The sequence below is a fragment of the Notamacropus eugenii genome, chromosome 1 (genome assembly GCF_028372415.1).
Source record: "Notamacropus eugenii isolate mMacEug1 chromosome 1, mMacEug1.pri_v2, whole genome shotgun sequence".
In the NCBI taxonomy this organism is placed as follows: Eukaryota; Metazoa; Chordata; class Mammalia; order Diprotodontia; family Macropodidae; genus Notamacropus; species Notamacropus eugenii.
This window is the reverse complement of record NC_092872.1, coordinates 217,084,287-217,112,030: the sequence shown is the minus strand read 5'-3', so window position 1 is coordinate 217,112,030 and position 27,744 is coordinate 217,084,287. Positions and strand designations below refer to the sequence as shown.

The 27,744-nt window shown below is 39.4% G+C and overlaps 1 pseudogene; it reads left to right on the top strand.

The window, feature by feature from the left end:
- The first annotated feature begins 107 nt into the window (after positions 1–107).
- Positions 108–26,535, top strand: LOC140512346 (cytochrome P450 2C44-like; annotated as a pseudogene).
- The last annotated feature ends 1,209 nt before the right edge of the window (positions 26,536–27,744 follow it).

Here is a 27,744-nt window from a genome sequence, read left to right as displayed (position 1 = left end):
CAGCTCCACCATGCCAGCGCTCCTCCTCACCCCAGGGCTACCTTCAGAGCTGAGATTGAGATCAGTAGCTCAATTCCCCCAAGGTCTTTAGGTGGAGGGCTCCAAAAATGGACGCTGCCACTATAGTGACTGCTGCCAGCAGTCCAGACCTCATTCCCTTCTCCTCAGTGAAGGAGCTTTCTCACTGACCTTTGAAGCTGTCTTTGGCATTTGTGGATTGAGCAATCTGGGAACTGCTGCTGCTGGTGACTCCCTGAAGCCTGTTTCAGGTCCTGTCCCTTCTGCACTGGGTGGCCCTTGCTGGGTGGTGCTCCGCTCCATGCCTGGTGTGATAGACCTCCCTGTCAGCCTTCCAGGCTGTATTGGACTAGAAGTCTCTTTCACTCTGTCATTTTGTGGTTTCTGCTACCCTAAAATTTGCTTAGAGTCATTTTTCACAGGTATTTTATGGGGTGTGTGTGGGAGCTTCTACAGGTCTGTCCTTCTATTCTGCCATCTTGGATCTGCCTCCAAAGTTGAGTTATTAAGGGCATGGGAATGACTGGCAAGAACTAGGGAGGACAAGTTCTTACCATTCACTCTTGCATCTCCAAATGTTAGCATACATGAGAAACTTGGAGACACAGGAAGGTACCTATACTTTCTATTTCTTTTTACTTAATAGACACAGGCTCATAGAGCATTAGATTTGGAAAGGATCATACAGATAATGATGCTCATCCACATTGGATGACATAAGAGGAAACTGAGGCCCAGAAATGTTAGTTCACATAAAGAAATTTAGCCCAGGCTCCCATTTAGTACTTCTAAAACAAAACCACAGCTGTAATTCGTTGTTCAGAGCCAAAAATAATTTGTTTTAGTTCTATCTCTGCCAAGATGAATGCTCCCTTCAAAATGTCTCTAATATCTATGTCTTCTTCCTACTTTTTTCCTGAACTTTATTAGGCTCCTTTTCACCTGTCCATTCCAGTCATCTCTTTTTTGGTTTTCTGTTCTCCAAGACAGAGCCTCTCTGATCTATTTTGAAAACTTCCTGGAATGACCTTTCCCTTCTTTCTAATGTATTTACATGCTATCTCTTCAATGCCTCCCTGCAATCCTTCCTCCATCTTAAAGACGTCTCCTTGACCATGCCAATGCACATGATTCTCCCCATGAATGACCACGCTTCTTGTTATCTTCACAGAGGCAATATAGTTGAAACATAGCTAGATTGAGAGTCTGTAGTGTCCTACCTTCAAATCCTGGAACAGATTTCTCTACCAGTATGTAAAGGGAAATAGAGAGAGGGATAGGAAGAGAGAGTGGTAAGCTGGGGAAATTGGGAAAAAAGTTATTAATGTTGGAGCCCAACATTAATGTCACCCCAAATGAGTACTAATTGATACTGTAGGATGTTCTTAGAATAATGTTCAAATTTATTTCTGCTCATCAGTTGGCTGCCATGCCATATCTACAAAGGAGTATTTTCCTAAAGGAGGTGGCAATGATGAGTTTTAATAAAAAAGCTTTATTTATAAAAGCTTAAAAATCTTTTTAAAATAAAAACTGAAATTCTATCCATGCTATGTCTTCAGGGGTTTATTTATGACTAGAAAACAACATTTGGATCACTTTTTAGCTGGTTGAAAAATATGGCCCCATGCACACCGTATGCCTGTGGTTACAGAGAGTCATTGTGTTGCATGGATATTCAAGCAGTAAAGATGCTCTGATTGACCAGGGAGATGTTTGTGTACAGAGAACCAGTACCGATATTTCAGGATATCTTCAAAGGATGCAGAAGATTTCAGCCCTTAAAGATTCCCTAAAGTCAGCTGTAATTATTCTTCTACCATGGAACAATTCTTTATCCAAAGAAGAGAAGTGGGACGTCACTCAAAGAATTAAGGAGAGGGATATGGTAGGTATGACTTGGTTGTAATATAGCATGAACAAGAAATTAGAAATGAAGATTATTGTAAGGATGTCATCAGAAACATGTGTAACTGAAAGAGAAGATGGGCTGGTCAGCTGGCAAGAGTAGGGAGACTGACAGTCAAAATCATCATTTGAACTTGGGCCAGCTGCCTATCCATTAAACCCCAAAGTCTGTCACGTGTACAAGTATTTTTGATCTGTGCTTTTTTACAGATAAGGAAGCTGATACTTTAAAGAAGTATCTCTCTTGTCTCCTCTCCCAGGTGGACTACATCTCCCTTTCATAGTTCTCAACTACCCAGAGGGATTTGTGGGTGCCAATTTTCTCTGCTGAAAGCTCAAGTCCCAACCAGGAAGGTTCCCTCCATTTTATTTTCTTAACTTTAATTTTTTATTTGGAGGCAATTAGGGTTAAGTGACTTGCCCAGGGTCACACAGCTAGTAAGTGTTTGAGGCTGGATTTGAACTCAAATTCTCTTTCCTCCAGGGCCCATGCTCTATCCACTGCACCACCTGCCCCCCTTACCTATACAAATAAGCATATTAGATCAAATGACCTCTTAAGTACTTTCCATCACTAGATGTAGAAACCGATGTAGATATCCCATTTATCAGTGGAGTTTCTTAATTCTAGTTCCCAAAAGCATTCCCAATGCTCTCCTCCATCTTACATGACATTAACAACTTAGGTTGGTTTGACTTAGGGTGAGCATTTCCTCAATATCAATAACTGCTAATTAAGAGGTAACACTATGCTTTAGTTCCCTGGGAATTTATGTAAGGGTGTATCCATGTCATCAAGATTTGCCTGTAGTAACAGACTGAGTTCTACTAAATCAGGTACCAAATGTGGCCAAAATGCTCAAGATTCTGAATAGGAGGGAAGACTCATATATCTCTCATGGCTTTCTCTGACTGCCCTGCCATAGGTCAGCATCGTAGGAGAGAAATAGACAACAACTTGCTTGTGTCAGGAATGATTCCTGTAGATCCCTAACACTGCACTCTTAGAAGGCTTTTAGAAGTCACAAGATTCCATGATAGTAGTCAGCCTATTAAAAATACAAGAAATGAACTGGTTTTTTATCTCTCCACACACCATCCTGTTCCTATAGCTCAGTAACAGCAAAGCACCACAGTTCATCTGTTAGTGACTCAGCACTCTTTATTCTACTGTAGACCCAAATTTCTGCTACTTGTATGGATACTTCTTCAGTCAAGGTGTAAATAATATCTCGCTTCTGTGTCCCTTCCCTCCAGTGAAAGTGATCTGGATTTCTCTGATGAACCTTTGTTCATAGAGATCAGCCAAGACTGTCTTGACCTATAACTCTCTTGTAAGGTTGTCTGGATTTCCACTTGGTCAAAGGGTCTGAGCATTTTTCAATAATTCAAAGTCTTACACATACCTCATATTTGTTTTGGTAGCAGAGTGGGGAGAATCCTGGACTTGAAGCCAGGAACACCTGATTTCAAATCTTGCTATAAGCACATACATGCCCCATTCAAAAATGCGGGCATAATAAAATGAGTAGGTAGGGACCTGATAGGTCATGTTGTCCAATACAACTTCAAAACCTGTGCAACTGGTAAAGTTTTATTTTCAGTTTTGCTTTGGTCATTTGGGAAAGGAAACTAGGGGAAGGTTTGAAATATGAAAGAATAAGTGAATTTTAGATGATTGATAGTCCTCTCTCATAAGTTCCTCATTCAGGCTCTGAATATTTATCATTTAACATCTGGGAAGGCATTCAGAAGTGTTGGCCAAGAGGACATTATAAGTATTTAGTTTCTTTCTGATTATTATTGTCCTTTAAATTATCATAGTCATCGTATCTATAACTTTTGTTTCTGTATATTTCTCTTTTTATGTGATTTCATATAAGACTTCTTACCATTCTTTCTATTGTTCATGTGCATCATGCTTATAATGCCATAACAGGAGATTAACACCACCACTTGTATAGCCAGTCCCCAATGGATGAACATCTTCTTTGCTGTAATTTCTTCACTAAAGCTCTCATTTATGCTTCACATCTCTACATCTGGTCTAAAGTATGTGCATACCAGGTGCAATTTGAAGAGACTGAAATTTATTTTGAACTGAGGAAGGGTGTCACAGGGAAGACTATACTTTCAAAGGTGCAGTGAAGTGCACACATACCCACTCTGTTTAGGAATCCCATTCCTCCTGGGTTCTGGGCTCCATAAAACAGGTCCAATTGCAAAGTGTTACAAGTGAGATCTGACCAGACAATTAAGTTACCTTTAATTCAGAATTCAGATGAAATAAGACACTTATGGTCCATATAACAGTTAACAAAATGAGGTTTCCTTAGCTCCCAGCATGGCAAGGGTATTCACAGAAAGGAAAGGGTTTTCATTGAGGATATAATAGATTCAGGTGAGTGTAACCTTCCTGAAATCTGCTGGTGATGCAGCTGGTCTGTGTTCTGAAGTTTAAGGGGAGAGTTCTGGCCCCTTGTGCCTTGGCTGGTTTGCACTCTGGTGTTCCACAATCACTAGCATATAACCTTGATTATTTCTTTGCCTCCATACAATTTTATATAGGTTCTACTCATACATTCCTATTAAATACATTTTCACCATAGTCATGTTGTATAGGAGAATGAAAAAGAATGGGGAAAATCACCTAACAAACCAAAAATGATCTGCTACATTCTGCGATTGAATTCTATAGTTCTTTCTCTGGATGTGGAAGGCATTTTGCCTTAAAAGACCATTGGAATTTCTTAAGTCCTTGCATTGCAATGAAGTTCTAAGTCTGCCAGAAAAAATCTTCACACACTGTGATTGTTGTTGTGTACAAAGTTCATCAGACCATATAAGTCTTTCCAGGAGTCTTTGACATCTTACTGTTCACCTTTTCTTACAGCCCAATAGTATTCCATTACATTCATACACCACCATTCATATACCATTCAAATGCCAATTTTTTCAGCCATTCCCCAGTTGTTGGGCATCCCCTTGATTTCCAGTTTTTGGCCACCGATAAGAGTGCTGCTATAAACATTTTTGTACATGTTTGACACTTTCCCATTTTTATGATCTCTTGGGGATACAGTCCTAGAAGTGGTACTGCTGAGTCAAATGGTATGCCCATTTTTGTAGCCCTTTGTGCATAGTTTCAAATTGCTCTCCAGAATGGTTGGATTAGCTCACAGCTCCACCAACAAAGAATTGGTTTTCTGACTCTCCCCCATCTTCTCCTACACTTATCATCTTCCTATTTTGTCTGTTAGACAATCTGAAAGGTGTGATGTGGTATCTCAGAGTTGTTTTGATTTGCATCTCTCTAATCAGTAGTGATTTAGAGCATTTTTTCATATGACTATACATATCTTTAATTTCTTCCTCTGAAAACTGTGTGTTCATATCCTTTGGCCATTTATGAATTGGAGAATGACTTGTAGTCTTGTACATTTGACTCAGTTCTCTACATATTTTCGAAATGAGGACTTTATCACAGACACTAGTTGCAAAAATTCTCACCCAGTTTTCTGCTTCCTTTCTAATCTTGGTTGTATTGGGTTTGGTTGTGCGAAAACTCTTCAGTTTCATGGAACCAAAATTATCCATTCTGCACTTCATAATGCTTTCTATCTCTTGTTTAGGCAAAAATTCTTCCCTTCTCCATAAATCTGATAAATACACTATTCCTTGCTCCACTAATTTGTTTATAGTATCAATCTTCATACCTAGATCATGTACCCATTTGGACTTTATTCTTGTGTATGGTGTCAGGCTTGGTCTATGCCCAGTTTCTGCCACACTATTGTTCAGTTTTCCTAGCAATTTTTGTCAGTGAGTTCTTATCCCAGAAGCTGGGGTCCTTGGGTTTATCAAACAGTAGATTTCTATATTCATTGACTACTGTGTCTTGAGTACCTAACATGTTCCACTGGTCTGTCCTCCTGTATTTTAGCCAGTACCAAGTGGTTTTGATAATTGCTGCTTTATAATACAATTTGAGATCTAGTAGAGCTAGGACACCTTCCTGAGTATTTCTTTTCATTAGTTCCCTTGATATTCTGGACCTTTTGTTCTTCCAGATGAATTTTGATATTATTTTTTCAGGCTCTATAAAATAATTATCTGATCATTTGATTGGTATGGCACTAAATAAGTAAATTAATTTAGGTAGAATTGTCATTTTTATTATATTGGCTCTGTCTACCCATGAGCAACTGATGTTTTTCCACTTACTTAGATCTGACTTATTTGTGTGAAAAGTATTTTGTAATTGTGTTTATATAGTCCCTGGATTTGTTTTGGCAGGTAGACTCCCAAATATTTTGTAGTGTCTACCCTACCTTTAAATGGGATTTCTCTTTCTATCTCTTGCTGTTGGGCTTTGTTAGTAGTATACAGAAATGCAGAAGATTTGTGTGGGTTTATTTTGTAACCTTCAACTTTGCCAAAGTTGTTTATTACTTCAAGTAGTTTTTTACTTGAATCTCTGGGATTCTCTAAGTATATCATCATATCATCTGCAAAGAGTGATAACTTAGTTTCTTCTTTGCCTATTCTAGTTCCTTCAATTTCTTTATCTTCTCTAACTGCTACAGCTAACATTTCTAGTACCATATTGAATAATAGCGGTGATAATGGACATCCTTGTTTCACTCCTGATCTTATTGGAAATGCATCTAACTTATCTCCATTGCATATAATGCTTGCTGAAGGTTTTAGGTAGATACTGCTTATTATTTTATGAAAAGTTCCATTTATTCCTATGTTCTTCAGTGTTTTTAATAGAAATGGGTATTTTATTTTGTCAAAAACTTTTTCTGCACCTATTGAGATAATCATGTGGTTTCTGTTAGGTTTGTTGTTATGATCAGTAATGCTAATAGTTTTCCTAATATTGAACCATCCCTGCATTCCTGGTATAAATCCTACCTGATCATGATGTATTATTCTTGTGATAAGTTGCTGTATTCTTTTTGTTAAAATCTTACTTAAAATTTTTGCATTTATATTCAATAAAGAAATTGGGGGGGGCGGAGCCAAGATGGCGGAGTGAAAGCAACGACTCATCCAAGCTCCTGGAAAAACTCCTCTGGATATCTCTGGGGGGAGAGTCTGACCAGACTTTGGAGGTGTAGAATCCAGTGGGTGACGGACTTTGACGGATTCGGAGCCCAGGCTGGACCGGAGGGTCCACGGGAGGGATCTGTTCCGCGGGGGTAAGACCCCGGCACACAGCGCAGCGCGGTCAGCGCGGCAGGGCGGAGGGGACCAGAGGAGCCCGAGAGTGGCGGGCGAGACCAGCGGAGCAGGAGATAAGCCAGGCCGAGCCGGTGAGAGCCGCTGAGTGCCAGACATCAGCGCAGCAGCCCTTGAAATCTTCAGCCTGAAGACGGACTTCGGTGGGTCACTACTTGAACTTCCAGGAACTGGGATGGCAGAGTGATCAGTAAGTGCTCTCTCCTCCCCCCTGATGACTGTGAAGGAACCATAAAATTCTTCCCCAGATTAATCCTGGATCAGCGGGAACAGCAGAAGGGGGCGGGTGGTCTTATAACACCAGAGGCTGGAAAAGTGGCAAAGGGGGATTCTTCCTACGGTGGCGGAGACGGCTGGAGGGACAGATGACCCAGGGCAGAGAAAATTCGCACTGAGACCCAGGCAAGCCTCAGAGCCGGGAGACGAGCCCCAGGAGGGGCGGGAACACGTGTTAGCTTCTAGGCGTGCCCCAGCCCTCCAGGGGAAAAGGGAAGACAATAGGGAAGCTGGGATCACCATCCCCTGACCTTGCCTTTGCCTCAAGTCAGCTGAGGAGATATTCTGAGACCAGACCACCCCTCCCCCACACACCTAACAAGCTAACCCCAGGGTTGATGGGGGAAACAAAAAACAAAAGCCTGCTTTTAGCCTAGACACACATCAGCTCAACTTAAAGATCTGTACCTTCTGACTGAAAGAACCAAAAGCTACAACACTCAGCCAACATCATGAATCGGAAAAAGCAGACGAAAAGTGAAAAAACCATAGAATCTTTCTATGGGGATAAGGACCAAAACACAAACACCAAAGAGGTTAGAGCTGAGACTGTACTTCCATCTGAAACCTCAGATGGGACTATGAATTTCTCGCAAGCACAACTAGATTACCTGGAACGTCTGAAGAAGGATATAAAAGAAAAACTGGCCAATGATTTTAAAACTATAAAAAAAGAATTCACTGATGAGAACATCACCCTGAAAAAGAAAATTGAAGAAATGGAAAAGGAAGTTCAAAAATTAACTGGAGAGAATAATTCCCTAAAAGGAAGAGCTAATCAAATGGAAAAGGAAACCCAAAACCTAATTGGGAAAATTGATCAGATGGAAAAGGAAACCCAAAACCTAACTGGGAAAATTGGTCGAATGGAAAAAGAAGTACAAAAATTAAATGGAGAAAATAGCTCCTTAAAGGGAAAAATTGGTCAGATGGAAAAGGAGATGGAAAAGCTAACTGAAGAAAACACTACGATGAAGATTAGAATTGGGCAAGTAGAAACTAATGACTCAATGAGGCAACAAGAATCAGTCAAACAAAATCTAAAGAATGAAAAGATAGAAGAAAATGTAAAATATTTAATTGGAAAAACAACTGACCTGGAAAATAGATCCAGGAGAGAAAATCTAAGAATTATTGGCCTGCCAGAAACCCATGATGAAGAAAAGAGTCTGGACAATATCTTCCAGGAAATCATCAAGGAAAACTGTCCAGAAGTACTAGACTCAGAGGGCAAAATAGTCATCGAAAGAATCCACCGTTCCCCTCCTGAAAGGGATCCCAAACTCAAAACCCCAAGAAATATAGTTGCAAAATTCCAGAGCTATCAAGTGAAGGAGAAAATACTACAAGCAGCCAGAAAAAAACAATTCAAATATCAAGGACACACAGTCAGGATCACACAGGACCTTGCAGCTTCTACATTAAAAGACTGAAAGAATTGGAACCCAATATTCCGTAAGGCAAAGGAGTTGGGACTTCATCCAAGCATCAACTACCCAGCAAAGTTCAGCATAACATTTCAGGCAAGGAGAAAGTCATTCAACGAAATAAGGGATTTCCAGAGCTTCCTGACCAAAACACCAGAACTCAATAGACAATTTGATCTTCAAATGCAGGTCTCCAGAGAATCATAAAAAGGTAAACAGAGGGGAAAAAACAAAAACAAAAACTTGCTACTCAATTAGGGCAAACTGTTTACCTCCCTATAAGGGAAGATGATACCTGTTAATCTTGAGAACTGTGCAGCTATTATGATAAAAGGGATATATGTAGAGGGAACGGGCATAAAGTAAATGATGTCATGTCAAAAATATGATTTAAGTATGAGAAGGGAATGTAATAGGAGGTGTGGAAAGGGGGAAGCAGAAAATGGCAAATTATATCACAGGATGAAGTACAAAACTATAGTAGAGGGAAGGAGGGGAGGGAGATGAGCATTGTTTGAGAGGTACTCTCATCTGATTTGTTCAAAGGAGGGAACAATAATCTTAAGTAGATAAGCCTAACTAGCTCTATAGGTAGTAGGAGGGGAAGGGGGAAGAAAGGGGAGGGTGGCTAAAAGGGAGGAAAGAAGCAATAAGAGTAAAGGGGACTAAAAGGGAGGGGGGTCAAAAGAAGGAGGGGAAGGCTGCAGGAGGAGGGGGAGAAAAGTGAATACTATTGAGGAGGGGAAGGGAGACGGGAGAGCTAAAAGCACAAATGGTGGGAAAGAGGTTGGAGGGAAATACACAGATTGTAATCATAACTGTGAATGTGAATGGAATGAACTCTCCCATAAAACGGAGACGGATAGCAGAATGGATTAAAAGCCATAATCCAACAATATGCTGCTTACAAGAAACACATTTGAAACGGGGGGATACACATAGGATAAAGGTCAAAGGATGGAGCAGAATATATTGTGCTTCAGCTCATGTAAGAAAGGCAGGAGTAGCAATCCTAATCTCAGACAAAGCAAAAGCAGAAATAGATCTAATCATAAGGGATAAGGATGGAAACTATATCCTGCTAAAAGGCACCATAGACAATGAAGCAATATCATTACTAAACATGTATGCTCCAAGTGGTATAGCATCCAGATTCTTAGAGGAGAGGTTGGGGGAGCTGAAGGAAGAAATTGATAGCAAAACTATACTAGTGGGGGACCTCAACCTCCCCCTCTCTGAACTCGATAAATCCAACCTCAAAATAAACAAGAAAGAGGTTAAGGAGGTAAATAAAACTCTGGATAAGGTAGATATGATAGATCTTTGGAGAAAATTAAATGGGAATAGAAAGGAATATACTTTTTTCTCAGCGGTACATGGAACATTTACAAAAATTGACCATGTACTAGGACATAAAAATCTCACAATCCAGTGCAGAAAGGTAGAGATAATCAATGCATCCTTTTCATATCATAATGCATTAAAAATTACATGTAATAAAAGGCCATGGAAAGAGAGACCAAAAATCAATTGGAAACTAAATAATCTAATTCTAAAGAAGGGTTGGGTTAAAGAAGAAATCATAGAAACAATCAACAATTTCATTCGAGAGAATGACAATAGTGAGACAACATACCAAAATTTATGGGATACTGCAAAAGCAGTTATTAGGGGAAGTTTTATATCTCTGAATGCTTACATAAATAAAATAGAGAAAGAGGAGATCAATGACTTAGGCTTGCAGTTGAAAAAGCTAGAAAAAGAACAAATTGAAAATCCCCAAGTAAATACCAAATTAGAAATACTGAAAACCAAAGGAGAGATTAATAAAATTGAAATTAAGAAAACTATTGAATTAATAAATAAAACCAATAGTTGGTTTTATGAAAAAACTAATAAAATTGATAAACCTTTGGTCAATCTGATTAAAAAAAAGAAAGAAGAAAACCAAATTACTAATATTAAAAATGAAAGGGGTGAACTCACCTCCAATGAGGAGGAAATTAAAACAATAATTAGAAACTACTTTGCCCAACTTTATGCCCACAAATTCGATAATCTAAACGAGATGGATGAATATTTTAAAAAATACAAATTGCCCAGATTAACAGAAGAGGAAGTTGAATACTTAAACAACCCCATCTCAGAAAAAGAAATTGAACAAGCCATCAATGAACTCCCTAGGAAAAAATCTCCAGGGCCAGATGGATTCACAAGTGAATTCTATCAAACATTTAAAGAACAGTTAATTCCAATACTACATACATTATTGTTGAAAATTGAGGAAGAAGGAGTCCTCCCAAATTCTTTCTATGATACAAATATGGTTTTGATACCCAAACCAGGAAGAGACAAAACAGAGAAAGAAAATTATAGACCAATTTCCCTAATGAATATAGATGCAAAAATTTTAAATAAGATTCTAGCAAAATGAATACAGCATCTTATCACGAGATTAATACATTATGATCAGGTAGGATTCATACCAGGACTACAGGGCTGGTTCAATATTAGGAAAACTATTAGCATTATTGATCACATCAACAACAAAGCTAACAAAAACCACATGATTATCTCAATAGATGCAGAAAAAGCTTTTGACAAAATACAACATCCATTCCTACTAAAAACATTGGAGAATGTAGGAATAAAGGGAACTTTCCATAAAATAATAAGCAGTATCTATCTAAAACCTTCAGCAAGCATTATATGCAATGGGGATAAGCTAGATGCATTCCCAATAAGATCAGGGGTGAAACAAGGTTGTCCATTATCACCACTATTATTTAATATGGTACTAGAAATGTTAGCTGTAGCAATTAGACAAGATAAAGATATCCAAGGAATTAAAATAGCCAAAGAAGAAACTAAGTTATCACTCTTTGCAGATGATATGATGATTTACCTAGAGAATCCCAGAGATTCAAGTAAAAAATTACTTGAATTAATAAACAACTTTGGCAAAGTTGCAGGGTACAAAATAAACCCACACAAATCTTCTGCATTCCTATATATTAGCAACAAAGTCCAACAGCAAGAGATAGAAAGAGAAATCCCTTTTAAAGTTAGGGTAGACAGTATAAAATACTTAGGAGTCTACCTGCCAAAACAAACCCAGGGATTATATGAACACAATTACAAGACACTTTTTGCACAAATAAAGTCAGATTTAAGTAAGTGGAAAAACATTAGTTGCTCATGGGTAGGCCATGCTAATATAATAAAAATGACAATTCTACCCAAATTAATATACTTATTTAGTGCCATACCAATTAAACTATCAGACAATTACTTTCTAGAGCTGGACAAAATAATATCAAAATTCATTTGGAAAAACAAAAGGTCCAGAATATCAAAGGGACTAATGAAAAGAAATGCTTGGGAAGGTGGCCTAGCGCTACCAGACCTCAAACTGTACTATAAAGCAGCAATTATCAAAACCACTTGGTATTGGCTAAGAAACAGAGAGGTAGACAAGTGGAATAGACTTGGCACTCAAGATGCAGTAGGCAAGGAATATAGCAACCTTCTGTTTGATAAACCCAAGGACCCCAGCTTCTGGGATAAGAACTCATTGTTTGACAAAAATTGCTGGGAAAACTGGATAACAGTGTGGCGGAAATTAGGCATAGACCCATACCTGACACCGTACACAAGAATAAAGTCCAAATGGGTACATGATTTAGGTATTCTAAAGAAATTTTAAGGTCGATTCCACTGGCCCTGAGGTCAATCGACAGTTGGAGTGCAGTATCTGTTCTAGCAAGCAGAGGGTACACTGAGATTTTACTGAGTAGGGCTAGGTTCTGAGTTTCTTATCCATGCTATTTGCACATGCATGGATGGAATTGATCCTTTTCTTTTCAGTGCCTTTGTTATGGTTTCTTTCAAATATAAGGATGCAATTTTATCCCATGAAAATTCATAATTTTCTTGGATCATTCCCTTGCACCCCTATACCCACAGAAACTCGAGTTCTTATTCTATCATACGACACTTGGGTTACCTCTGGTATTCAGGTTCCTATACTCCTCTGAAGCTACTCAATCCCATAATCCTTTTCTCTTTGATGCTCAAAGGGTATAAAGAACAACGATTGAAGAAGGGGCCCTGTGGCTCATGAGACACTGGACAGCAGGCAATATAAATGGGTGGCAGTGGCTTACCTACCTCAGTGCAGTCTGGGGGAAATGTTCTCAGAGTTTATTTGGCCAATTAGAATTGTGATTCCAGACCTTACCCAAGAGGAAAATTCTGCCATGTTCCTTGGTTTGCTGCATTTAATGATTCTCAATCATGTAGACATGGCATAATGGAGTTTATCCTAAGCATGGATAAAGTGTACAGTCTTTACAAATGACCAAAGAAGTAGAATGATAAGAATCAAAATATGTTCAGAAAACAAAGAAACCAACAAACAAGTACCCCACACTCAAAGCTTCTTCCAGAATCACTCTACTCACAGTCAGTCTATAGGCACATCCTCAAACCCTTGGTTTCCAGACATAGTTCAAATGCCTAGACTCACTTGTACCATCAGGGGAAGGAGTCATCCCAAATGCTGAACTTGGCAAATATCTTCAGGACTTTTTCATTCACATACTGAATATTCAATTGTTATTCCAGCTCTTGGGGACTCAAGTTATCCACTCAGTTTCACTGATGGCAGCATCTCTGGCTTAAGGATGATAGTCATTAGGGTTCTAAATTGCAATTTACAGTAGTTTTTTTTAATCACTACTAGAGTGGAATAGTATACTCAAGGTCAGTGGAGAGAAACCCCTTTGCCCTTTCCTCTTCCTATTGAGATGCGACACTTCAAATGTTCCTGACAGCCCACATCTCTCATCATCTCCATCTACAGCATCTCTACTCTTGGGCCTTTGTCCTCCAGATTCATGGAAAGAGTTGGCCAGTAGCACAAGGGTCAAAGGTGAAAGCTTACCCAGTGGGAGAAAGGTTGATGTGACTCAACCAAAATTCCTCAATTCCTAGTTTACCAACCAGGAGGGAAGATCATTAGCCTATTGCCATATATGTAGGAAGAGGCAAAGACATGATTGGAACCTAATTCTCTTCTCATTCTAGGTTTAGCTCTCTTTTCATTACATTGCATAGTGTCTTGAAGTCCATGACACACATGGACACAGATCCAAGGAGGCATTTTATTAACAGAGATATTCTGCTTTGAATCCAGGCTAACCATGAGATCACCCAATTGAAGGCTTTGTCTCTACATCCCTTGTCCTGGCTTTGCCATCATCATCATCATCATCATAAATGACAATAGGGAAAACAACTTTTATTTACACAGCAATTCAAAGACCTCTATGTACATTATTTCATTTGAGCTTCTCCACAGTTCTGAGTAGTAGTTCTATGGGTGTTATTATCCTCCTTTTGTGAGTGAGGAAACTAAGGGTTTGAGAGGTCTATTTGCCCAAGGTCATACAGCTAGGAAGTAGCTGAGATAGGATTTGAATTCAGATCTACCTGCCTCAATTCTAACATCTTACCTACTATACTATCTTGATGCTTAAGGAGACAATTGCCCACCTGTTGCAGATTCCCTTCCACTTGTCTAGTCTTCCAACTCTCTGCCATTCACAAATACTCTCTGAACACGTGGATTTTGCCCTCTTTCAAGCTTCTCATCCTGCCTGTTCTGCTGACTTTTCCCCAGGTATCCTGTCATCCAGTGGTGAAAAGTGGAAGCAGATCTGATGTTTCTCACTCACAACCATGAAGAACTTTGGGATGGGAAAGAGAACTATTGAGGAGAGAGTCCAGGAGGAAGCCCAGCATCTGGTGGAGAAGCTCCAAAAGCCAAAGGGTTAGTTTGGACTGTTCATCTCCTGGGAATATTGTGCCTGTCTACTCCACCAGCCTCATTTTCAAAGCTTCTCTGAGGTTGGAGGATCTCATTGTCTCCCTGACCCCACTGACTGGTATGAGACATCTATGCAATGATTCTTTTCAACAACATTTTGTAATGAAGTAGTGCAAGGCAATGCAAGGTAGATGTTGATGGCCCAGTAGCCCATCTCAGGACAACCTTACCTTCAAAGAGCTTACCATATACTGGGAAAATAGGACATATAGAGAACTAAGTAAATAGTACATGAAAGGAAATACACGTTTTACACACATATATTTATTTATTTGTTTCCTTATATGTGTGTGTAATAAGGAAATACAAGGTCATTTAAGGATGAGAGTGAGACATGAACAACTGGTAAAATTACAAAATCTTTTGTGTAGAAAGTGCCACCAAATCCGAGTCTTGAAGGGAGTTTGAGATTACAAGAGACAGGAAAAGAGGAAGGAAATTCCATACCTGGAGGCAAGTATGGAACTGTACATGGGCACTTTGAGGTTGGAGATGTAAGTAATGTATATCAGGAATAGGAATTGTTATTTAACACTAATGTCAGAATTAGTACTAAAGGAAACTATTCAAGTGAAAATATTAAGTTAGGGATATGGAACCTGTGGCCCCAAGGCCACAAGTTTGGCCTTCTCAGTCCTCAGGTGTGATCTTTTGACTGAGTCCAAATTTTACAGAACAAATCCTTTTCTTAAGGGGATTTGTTTTTTGAAGTTTGCATTCAGTCAAAGGGCTGCACTTGAGGACCTAGAGGGCCACAGGTTTCCCTATCCCTGTTTTGGCCAATCTTAAGATATCTGTAGTCAGTATTCAGAACTGAGGTGGAAAGAAGTTGAGTCCATGCCCTCTTAGTGATGGATGATTGGGAACCATGGCATTAAGGTTATTTTTCCTTTGGTGACTTCCTCACCCTTTAGCTCAGGCATTCGACCCCACCTTCATATTCACCTGTGCTTCCAGCAATGTGATCTGCTCCATTCTCTTTAACCAACACTTCAGCCATGATGATGAGAAATTTCTGCACCTGACAGGAATGTTGATTGAAAATTTTAAGCTCCTAAACACATCATGGATCCAGGTAAGTTCAGGGTTGGCTTGTGTTGATGTGGCTGGTCACTGAATTCCTGTTTGAATTGTGGGCTAGGGGAGACATCAGCTCTCTGAGAAGTGCAGTCACAGCCAAATCTCTAATAGGTCATGGCATTATGGAGAAGAAGAGAGAGTGCCTCAGAGTGGAGAGAGCAAATGAGCTTACTTCACTCATGGAAGAGTGTTCTCTGTTTCCTCCTAATTAATACGCAGAGCTGACTAGGGTGCAGTGTAAAGTGAACTGAACTTGGGATCAGTCACATAGCCTCGGTTTCCAATGAGCCCTAGCTATTTTCTACCACATTATGAATACAGCACCATTTCAGAGGGAGGCAATCCCAAAACCCCAAAAGGGAAGGTGGATCAAGGTGTGGAGTTGAGGAGAGAGCCATAGGATCCCTGTTATCTCAAAGTTCTAAGAGAGCAGATGATCCATCCATCAATTCTCTCTGAGGAGTGCTTACTTGCCTCCCTCTCTTGGCATGGGGTATTCCTCTAGGATACCTTCAAAATGCTCAGGAGGGCCATTTTCTTAGATGGTGGCTAAGAATGCATATTCAGGTGCTTGGTTTCAGACAGCTATAAGGTGAATCCTCCACCTCTAGCCTGAAATAAAGAAATTTCTGCCAGAACAGCAAACAACTAATGGTAAACATTGTTTACTCTTTATTAATTCTTTTTGGGGGACATGGGTTGGGGTTTTCTGCCTTTTTAGCTCTACAATATTTACCCTTGACTCATAAAGCATCTTCCTGGAAGTCATAGGACCATCCATAAAAATGGTCTGTATATGAAGAGTTTTATAATGGATCAGGTGAAGACACATGAAGAAACCCTGGATCCAAACAACCCTCAGGTCTATATTGACTGTCACCTCATCAAAATGCATCAGGTACAGTACAGTAAGGGGCCTATGTTTCCTCTAGAGTTGAAACTGGCAATCCTGGTACTTGAATAAACTTTCCTGTAGAGTAAGCTTGAGTTGTAAAACCATAATGTTCATTGAAGTCCTTTAAGGGAAGGGGAAAGACCCTTGGAAACCACCATCAGCACAAAAGAGAGAGTCCCTTGAGCCCCAAGAGGGCCTCCTAGAGAAGTTAGGATGGGCCAAGGAGAGGGCATGATAATCAGCTTATTCCATAGCACGGGGAAACTAGGTGTTATAATAGAGTGCTAGAGTTGGAGTTAGGAAACCTGATTTCAAATTCTACCTCATATATATGTGTGTGTGTGTGTGTGTGTGTGTGTGTGTGTGTGTGTGTGTGTGTGTGTATATGGATAGATATAGATATGGGTATAGATAGATATATAGATACAGGTATATAGACATAAATGTATATATAAATATACACACATACATAAAAATACATACATATACATACATTGGCTTTCTAGATAACTCTGGGCAAGTCAACTAATGTCTCTGAGCCTCAGTTTCTTCCATTATAAAATGGAGATAATATCTAATTCCTGGAGTTATTATGAAAATCAAATGAGATTGTATAGATAAAGCATTTTTTTGCTTAAGTTCAACAAGGAGTGAGAAAAGACTTTGGATTTAGCAATTTAAATTTTTTTTGTGCTCTCCTCCAAGAGAATTGATCCACCTGTCATACTATAAAGTAGACTAGATCGTAGTCAATACCTGTCCTGGTCCCTGTGGGACCTACCCAGACATGAGGTCATGAGAATTTCTCAACATCTAGAGAGAAGAGTCAGGCTTCCATTACTCAGCCCAACTTCAGATTGGAGCATAACCAAGGCAACAAACAAAGTCATGGTTCTGTTCTCTTGTGGCCACCTAGGAGGGTGTGAGGCAAAGGCAAACTTGTTCTGGACCCCTGGAGGGGAAAGAAAGGATAGAGACAGTTCTAGAGGCAACTGTTTTGTCCACAGTCAGAGAGAAGAGACACTGAGCAAAGTCCAAAGCAAGACTTCAGAAATCCTGTCTGATAGTTACTGTTACATTAGGTCACATAACTTGCAATCAAAATGACTCCTCAACTCTGTTCCCCAAGGGTAAAACAGTGCCTCTTGGTATTGTAAAAAAGGAGTTTGGGAATGAGAGAGAGTCTCATACCCTTCAAGGAAAGCACCATTGCTTCTCCTAATCTTTGTATCTCCTATTAAGTCTAGAGTATCCTCCCTCCATTTACCAAGGGAAAAGTCCCCTCAATCTGTGTGATTGATTTGGGAATCATTCATTCATCTGCTGGTCTGGTAGACAGGGAACTTAAAGGGATAAGGGTAGAACACAATCTTCCACACATTTATTCAAAGGCCAGAGGATGACAACAATTCACTCTGACATTGTGAAAGATAGCAAGGAGGTTAGATTACCTCATCATACTTCTCTACTTAGTGGTGATGGATCACATATAAAATCCTGTTCCTACTGTTTTTTCAGTTATCTGTAGGGTTTTCAGGTTAGGTCTTCTGAAGATTAAATGAAGAGAAATGACAATCAACAGACTGACATTCAGAGAAACAAACTATAGCTTATAATTAAGGGCAGATAGGCAAGGACACGTATGTATATATACACATATATGTGAGTGTATATATACATATGTTGCTTTCATTGTCTCAGAATGTCTAGTCTAGTTAATCTCATTAAACTGTCTTTGTAGGACATGGGGTCTCCATAACCTCAGAATGTTCAGATGTAACCATAGGTCTACTTAATCTTATTTAATTGGAATGTCTAGGTGGGACCAAATTCTAAGACAATGGAAGCCTCCCTTTGAGATAGAATCAAAATAGATTTATGTTGTTGGTGAGTCACTTTTCAGTTATGTCCAACTCTTCTTGACCCCACTTGGGTTTTTCTTGACAAAAATACTGAAGTGATTTCGCATTCACTCCTCCACCTTATTTGATGAATTGGGAACTGAGGGAGATAGGGTTAAGAGACTTGCCCAGGGTCACACTGTTAGTAAATATCTGAGGTCAGATTTGAACCCAGCAAGAGGAGTCTTCCTGATTCCAGATCTGGCAATTGATCCACTGTGCCGCCTAGCTTCCCAAGGTAGGACCAAGGTCTGAGACAATTGAGGCCTCCCTTTGAAATAGAATCACAATAGAATATAGATTGAGAATATGTCTTAATTTTCACAACCTTCAGCCTCCATTTCTTTGTCCTACAAGATTGATTATAAATATTGGAAGGGAAGAGAAGATGGTTCCTCTAAACTCACAGCATATAGATTCAATCCATTTCTTCTATATAGCCATCAGTTATTCTGTAGTCTAAATAATTATAAGTATCTGCCTCACCATCTAAACGTGTTCAAAAAGGTCGTATTGAGTGATATTACATGTAAAAGGGCCCCCAAATCAGAGATCTTTGAGACTTCACGTATCTGCATCTTTGATACATTTAATAATATTGTCTTCAGGAGAAAACGAATCCACAGTCAGAATTCAGCTATGAAGAATTGCTAGCCACTGGATCTAATTTATTTGCTGCTGGTGCAGAAACAACATCCAGCACTGCGAGATATGGGCTTTTACTGCTCATGAAATACCCAGAGATTCAAGGTAAGAGGAACAATTCACTTAACCCACACAATTGAGAAGACATTAAGGTGGAAGACAGAAAATATATTAAGCCCTGGCCTTGGTCTTGACTGGTTCCTGTGAGCAGCAATACTCCACCTGATACAAAACCTTAAACATAGCAGCTATTTGACCCATGCTTACTGTCTTCAGGGGAAATTTAACCAATATGTAAAATGAGGCCATTTCTCTGAGCATAATATCATTTATTAGTAGGTTCATGTGATGTATTAATAAAGGACAGATCAATGGCATGCCTCCATTGGTGCCTAAGAACCTGAGGGAGAGCAGTGGGGTCTTTTATATCTTGGTGTACCTTCTTCTGGTAGGTCTGATGGTACATCATTGGGACCTCCCCTGGCAATCCCACTTGATGGATATTTTAATGTGAGGAGGTTGGCTAAGAGTTCTTTTTATTGTTGTTTAGTTTTGAATTGTTTTTTTTCCAGTCCTGTCTAACTATTCCTGAACCCATTTGAAGTGTTCTTGACAGAGATACTGGACTGGTTTGCCATTTCCTTCTCCAGTTCATTTTTTCATGTGAGGGAAAGTGAGGCAAACAGGGCTAAGTGAGTTGCCCAGGTTCATACACCTCTTAAGTGTCTGAAGTCAGATTTGAACTCAGCAAAATGGGTCCAGCTTCCAGGGCCAGCACTCTTTTCCACTGCACCACCTAACTGCCCTAAGAGTTGTCAGCTCCTCTCAGTCTTTGGGAGGGGGAAAGGCAGTGTGCTGACCCTCAGATGTGACTGATCATGCCCCCTCTAACTGCTAAGGGACTCATAAATTGCTCATAATCCTAACTAGAAAAACATAAGCCATCTCAATCAGGTTTTCAGTGACTTGTTCTCCCCTTTGTAGGCCAGATCACCTCAAACTTTAATGACAAAGCTCATTCTCCCTGGGAATGGATCTAACTGAAACTGAATCCTGGTTACAGAATAAACAGTAGATTGGGTCCCATCTGGTTGGGCCCAGACCAACTAGTTAAGGAGCAGATGCCTTAGGGACTAGGAGTGATCATATCACTCAGTCATGATTTACAGAGACTGCTCAGCCTTTTCAGGAGCTGTGTCCTGACAAATATAGGAGGAAAAAATGGATCATAAATTAATAATTCATTATTAAAATGATGTAGAAATTTAATTTCTGTCTTTGGTGAACTGAATTCAAATCATAATGAAGGATTCTCTCCCCATTACTGTTACTGTTAGTCATGGAGACTGTTAGTCATGGAGATGATGCGGATGATGATTTCAGCTGGCCTGTCAGAAGTGAAAGTACTGAGTCTCAAAGTCACTTGACAATAGCTTAGAGTCACTGGATTTGAAACCAGTTTTTCTTTTTGCTTTTAAAAAATATTTTTAAACATTTTTTATTTAAAGTTTTGAGTTCCAAATTCTCTGCCTTCCCCTTTCCTTACCTCCCCTGACCATGACATGATGAGCAATCAGATATAGGTTATCCATGTGCAATTATGTAAAATATTTCCATGTCAGTCATTTTTTACAAGAAAACTAGAATAAAGGGGAAAAAATGAAAGAAAAAATTGAAAAATAGCATGCTTAAGTCTATATTCAGTCAACATCAATGCTTCATCTGGAGCCAGATAGTATGCTTCATCATTAGTGCTTTGGGATTGTCTTCAATCCCAAAGAGAATAGCTAAGTCATTCACAATATTGCTGTTAGTGTATACAATGTCCTCCGGGTTCTGCTTACATTAATGTTTGTCAGTTAATGTCAGTCTTTCCAAGTTTTTGTGAAATCACCCTGCTTGTCATTTCTTATAGCACAATAATATTCCATTATAATCATATACCACAGTTTGTCAAACAAAATTTTCCCAAACAAATGAAAACAAAAGTTCATCAACAAGAAGAAATATGAGATCCCAGTTGGAATCTTTGCTCAGGCAATAAAGAGCTATATTATCTTGGCAATAAAACCTGAAATTTTCTTGGCCTCTCTATTCTCATTTATAAAATAAACTAATTGCTGAGGACTTTCCAAGGTTTAACTTCCTGTGAAATCATAGTAAGGAGATAGAAAAGTTGAGTTTTTGTTAGTCATTCCAGCAAGAAAGCTTAAGGAACACTTGCTGTTAAACAGTGATTCCTACATTTTGGGGGGTCATGGACTTCCTGGAAGACTGGTGAATCCTGGAGACTCTTCTTCACTATAATGTTTTGAAATATATAAAATCAAACATATAGGATTACAAAGGAAAGAAGTTTATATTAAAATAAAATTGTCAAAATGTTTTTAAAAAATATTTTAAAAGAAGTTCATGCACCCTAGGTTAAGAAATTCTACTCTAGAAGTATGGATCATTCACAGAAATATTTTGAAGAATAGCTAAAATTTCATCTCATTGTAATGAGTGTTGATCATTTCCTTTATACCGATACTTTGCAAAGAATTTCGTACAAGTTAGGAGAAAAGATCCAGTCCCTGAGGAATAAATATATACATACTGACATACATACACACAGTCACAAACATATATATACACTTGTATATAGATATATACATACACATGTATCTTTGGAGATGGCATTTGTAAAAACAAGTTAATAAAGGCATTAGAAACTATACTTTGGGGTTTCATAAAGTGCCACTCCTAACTGCTCAATAAGGAGGCCAGTGTGTGTAGGATATAGTGTCCTTCTAGGCTTGGGAGAGATGCTAAGGTGCAGTGAGGCATAGTGCCTCTGCCTGGGGAGATTAAATTCTACTGCCCTTTGACTTAACACCAGGTAGTTTGTTCAGTGAAGAGAGTGTCAGCCTGGACTCAGGAACTCCTGAGTTTCAATCTGGCCTTGCGTAGTTACTAGCTATATGACCTTGGGCAGGTCACTGAAGCTCTCTTTGCTTCAGTTTCCTCATCTGTGAAATGGAGATAATAATTGCACCTACCCTGCAGGGCTGTTGGCAGGATCGAATGAGATAATCACTGAAAGCGTTCAGCACAGTGTAAGCACTACATGATGGTTAGTTGTTGTTACAGTTGTGATTTTTTATGAACACCACTTCAGTGCCTGCTACGCCCATTCCTAACATCGCTCACATCTCAGCCCTGCTCTCCTCTCACATTCCTACTACCTCAAAAGAGCTGCCCACCATCTCATTCCTGGGCTATTGTAAGAGCCTGTCATGGGTGTCCCTGCCTCAAACCTCTCCCCACTCCAGCCCACCCTCCCATCAACTACCAAGTTAGTCTTCCTAAAGCACAGGTTACAGCATCCCAACTCAGTAAAGACAAGTGACTCCAGTTTTACCTCCATGGTCAAATATAAATCCTCTGGATGACTTGGAAAGCCTAATAAAACTTAGGACGGCCTTGAGTCTTTTCAGACCTGCTATATCTTGTTAGTACATGGTTGTTGGCATTTTGTCTTCTTCGTTAGATTGAGAACAAACTATCAGAGTATAAGCTATTTTCTTCATTTCTTTGTACTACCACCACTTCAATCAATGCCTGGCACACAGTTGGCACTTAATAAAGGCTGCTGAGTGACTAACCAATAAACATGCTCATTAGATTTTGCAACCCTGGGAGCTATTCATTGGCATTCATCTCCATATAGCCAAGGTTCATGAAGAAATTGACCGAGTGGTTGGCTCAAGCAGGAGGTCCTCCATGCAGGACAGAGTCAAGATGCCCTATGTGGATGCTGTTGTGCATGAGATACAGAGATATATTGATCTTCTCCCCATCAGTCTTCCTCGATCAGCACCCCAGGACATCCACTTCAGAAACTATGTGATTCCCAAGGTCATATGTCTTTATTTTCATTGTGATTTTCACAAGGCCTAAAAGCACCCTATTGGCAGTGGGTGCAGAATATCAGCTCTATTTGTTTATTTTGTTGTAGAGAGCTGTTTAGAGAAGGAACTGTATCAGAGACGATAGAGAGCTGGCCTCTAGAGGCAGGGAGAGCTGTGTTCTGGGTGTGCTTCTAACACGTTGGCCATGTTAACACATACTGGGCAGCCACCTTACTTCTCAGGGGCCCAGGCATCTAAGAATCCATATTTTAAAGTAGGTATCTACATTGGCAGATGGAATTTTCCCAGCAATCCCAACTCTGATTCCCTGTATTGGTGAACTGCCAGGTCCTTTTATACTGTTCACTGATAGAAGAAAAGCTATGTTATATTGCCTCTATCCCAAGTCTAAGAGTTAGGAGATCTGGGACCTACTTCTGGCTTTGCCACCTAGTAGCACTGTAACTGAGGATTTCATATCATCCCTCTGGGCCTTGACATCATCTATGGGAAGAATGGTTATATATATGGTTTCCAGCTTCCAATGTAGCTCTCATAACCTGCATATATCTATGTGGAGCTAAAGCAAATCATGCTAGTAAGAATGGAACAGAGATTTGTGGTTTTCCTATGGTAGGGGGAGAGAAGGGGAACTAGGAAACCTGCCACCAACTCCTTTGGATAGGGAGTAATGAGGTGAGCTACAGAGTGATTTGGATATGGTCATAACTTCTCTAAGGTTTAGTTTTATCACAAAGGAACTGAAAAAAAAAAACTATTGTATGATGACTATTTTATGCCTGGAGAATACGAAACATTAAGTAACATTTACTTAACTTAAAAATATTAGTTGAATGTTAATATATTTTATATTAAAAATCATAACTCTTAGGATAAACTAGTGTCCTAATATTGAAACCAGTCTCAAAAAACATCTAGGATATGTAAGAAATTTGTCTGCATTTTCTATGAATCTCATACATCAATACTGTATTTACACTATCAGCTACAGCATGTTCTATCAAAATCACTTTTAGAAAAATAACTAATGTATCACCAGATAGAGTGCTGTTAAATGAAAAGTCTTTCCTGTAGCCATTTGTTCTCAAAAAAGTCGTTGAGAACTACTCAGAATTTGTGTACATTAAATGGATATGCCATGAAGTATTCATGTTAGATACTTTATAATACATGTATGAACATGACAATATCCCAGCTAAAACCCTAATTTTTTGATTCCAGGGTACAATTATATTCCCTTCCCTCCACTCTGTCTTGCGTGATAAAAAAGCATTTCCCAACCCATACCAGTTTGACCCAGAGAACTTCTTGGACAAGTCTGGCAACTTTTGGAAGAATGAATACTTTACACCTTTCTCTTTGGGTAAAAATAATGCGTGCTTCTGTCCATTTGTCAGTTTCATTGACCACACCATGATACAGGCATTGGTAATCAAACTCCAAACTCAAAGGCGTTTGATCTCATTGTTGGAAACACAGAAATATTCAGACAGTTTGAATACAACATGGATTAGGGGAAAGCAGGCTCAGGGGATGATGGTTTGAATCTCAACTCTGACACTTCTAAAGATATAGCTAAGGGCCAAATCACTTAATCTCTCAGCCTCAGTTTCCTCAGATGTAATATAAGGATACTAATACCTATATCTTATAGTTGTTATGGAAAAAGTGCTTGGGAAACATTAGAGCACTACATAAAAGGAATTATTGCTATCATTATTAGTTTCTTTCTTTCATTAAGAAAATTAAAAGGTAGTATTTGGTGTTTAACAGTTGTATCTGTTTAAAGGTAGGAACAGGAGCTTACTGCTTGCTGATTGATTTTTAAGAATGCTGAATTTGGAACTGATGTGAAACTGAGATTTTAATCCTGTGTTATAAATATATTAATTATATGCCCATGTGCAAGTCATTTAATCTATCTGAGCCTCAGTTTCCTGCTCTACAAAATGGGGATGATATTTCCTTTGGTACTTGCTTTACAAGGTTATTATGAGGATAACACTGTCTACTATTTTGGAACTTAAATCCTATGTGAAGGTCAGGTTTTTGTTTTTAAATGACCTGGACTTTTCAACACACATATTAGCAGAAGACAGACAATGTGAGGTAAAGTGAGCAGAAGCCTGACCTTGGAGTCAGAAAGCCCTGGAATAAAGTTCTGTCTCAGAAATATAGTCACTGTGTGTCTGTGTGTGTGGAGAAAGTCACTTAATTTTTGAGGTCCCTAGGAAATTTTGTAAGACTCTCAGTTATGGAGGATTTGCCTACCTGTATCTGTGAAGGGTATCATGAAATCACAAGTTCAGTTCAGCAACCCTCCCACCTGCTCACCAGGTACGTGACCTGTACCTATGGATCACAAAGGGATTTCCCCAGCTAGCTCATGTCTGACTCCTTTTTCCTCAAAAGTTTCTTTCTATCCATTGCTTATTCTAGGAACAAAATTCACCAGATTTTCAATTCAAATCTTGAAAATTTTGCATGTTTATGTTACATCTCTGATGATGACACTTGAAACCCATCTCAGGAGCTTGTCAGGCCCCTGGATTAGCACCCATTTCCTTCCCTGCTCATCTGACAATGGGACCACCAGATATGTTTGGCCTCTCTAGTATAAGACACTGCCACTTCCACTGACCATCTGGGAGAACCCAACTTAAGATAACTCTTCTCTCATCTTCTCCTTCATCAACGTGTGTAAGTCTCTCTTGATGTAGAAGCTAATTAAATGGCTATCATCAAGCAGACTCTTTGGTTCCTTTTAGGAAAACGTCTCTGTCTTGGAGAGGGCCTGGCTCGGATGGAGGTGTTTCTCTTCCTGACCACTATCCTGCAGAACTTCACCTTGAAGCCCTTGGTTGATCCAAAGGAACTTGACATCACCCCACTCACAACTGGACTTCTCAATATCCCCCCAGTTTATAAATTATCTCTTCTTCCTAGATAAAGATGTCCTGTGGCCACAGCTTCATTGCTTTATTCCCATAAATTACCAGCACAGTTAATTTCTATGTAAATGATCACCTTGGTGTTTGATGTTGGGAAAACACTTTTACCTGCTTTAGGTGAGGAGCAGTGTTGGGACAACTCCTGCAAGAGAAGTGAACCAGACCAAGAAACAATGGAGTCACCACTGCCTAATACTTGGCCACTCTGCCTTGGCAGCAGCAAAGAGCTGCATCAAAGGGAAGCTGTGTGCTCAATTTAAGCATTCATTCCCAATCTTAAGAAGTTCTTGAAAGCTTGCAGATTGTCCTTCATGACCTGGTAATTGTTTTCAAATTTGGTGATAGTCCTCTTTGTAGAGAAATAAAGGAATCACATCTAAGAATTGTTTCTTTTCTTTTTTTAAAATTTATTTATTTAACTTTTAACATTCATTTTCACAAAATTTTGGGTTCCAAATGTTCTCCCCCATTCTCCCCTCCCCCCACCCCAAAACACTGAACATTCCAATTGCCCCCATCACCAATCTGCTCTCTCCTCTATCATCCCTCTCTGCCCTTGTCTCCATCCTCTCCTCTGTCCTGTAGGGCCAAATAACTTTCTATACCCCTTTACCTGTATTTCTTATTTCCTAGTGGCAAGAACAGTACTTGACAGTTGTTCCTAAAACTTTGAGTTCCAACTTCTTTTCCTCCCTCCCTCCCCACCCCTTCCCTTTGGAAGGCAAGCAATTCAATACAGGCCAAATCTGTGTAGTTTTGCAAATGACTTCCATAATGGTCGTGTTGTATAAGAGTAACTATATTTCCCTCCATCCTATCCTGCCCCCAATTACTCCTATTCTCTCTTTTGATCCTGTCCCTCCCCGTGAGTGTAGACCTCAAATTGCTCCCTCCTTCCCATGCCCTCCCTTCCATCATCCCCCCCACCCTGCTTATGCCCTTATCCTGCACTTTCCTGTATTGCAAGATAGGTTTTCATACCAAAATGAGTGTGCATTTTATTCCTTCTCTTAGTGGAATGTGATGAGAGTAAACTTCATGTTTTTCTCTCACCTCCCCTCTTTTTGCACAAACTAAAAAAGTCTTTGGCTTGCCTCTTTTATGAGAGATAATTTGCCCCATTCCATTTCTCCCTTTCTCCTCCCATATATTTCTCTCTCACTGCTTGATTTCATTTTTTTTAAGATATGATCCCATCCTCTTCAATTCACTCTGTGCATTCTGTCTCTATGTGTGTGCACATGTGCATGTGCATGTGTGTGTGTGTAATCCCACCCAGTACCCAGATACTGAATAGTTTCAAGAGTTGCAAATATTGTCTTTCCATGTAGGAATGTAAACAGTTCAACTTTTATAAGTCCCTTATGACTTCTCTTTGCTGTTTATCTTTTCATGCTTCTCTTCATTCTTGTGTTTGAAAGTCAAATTTTCTTTTCAGCTCTGGTCTTTTCATCAAGAATGCTTGAAAGTCCTCTATTTCATTGAAGGACCAATTTTTCCCCTGAAGTATTATACTCAGTTTTGCTGGGTAGGCAAGTCTTGGTTTTAGTCCTAGGTCCTTTGACTTCTGGAATATCCTATTCCATGCCCTT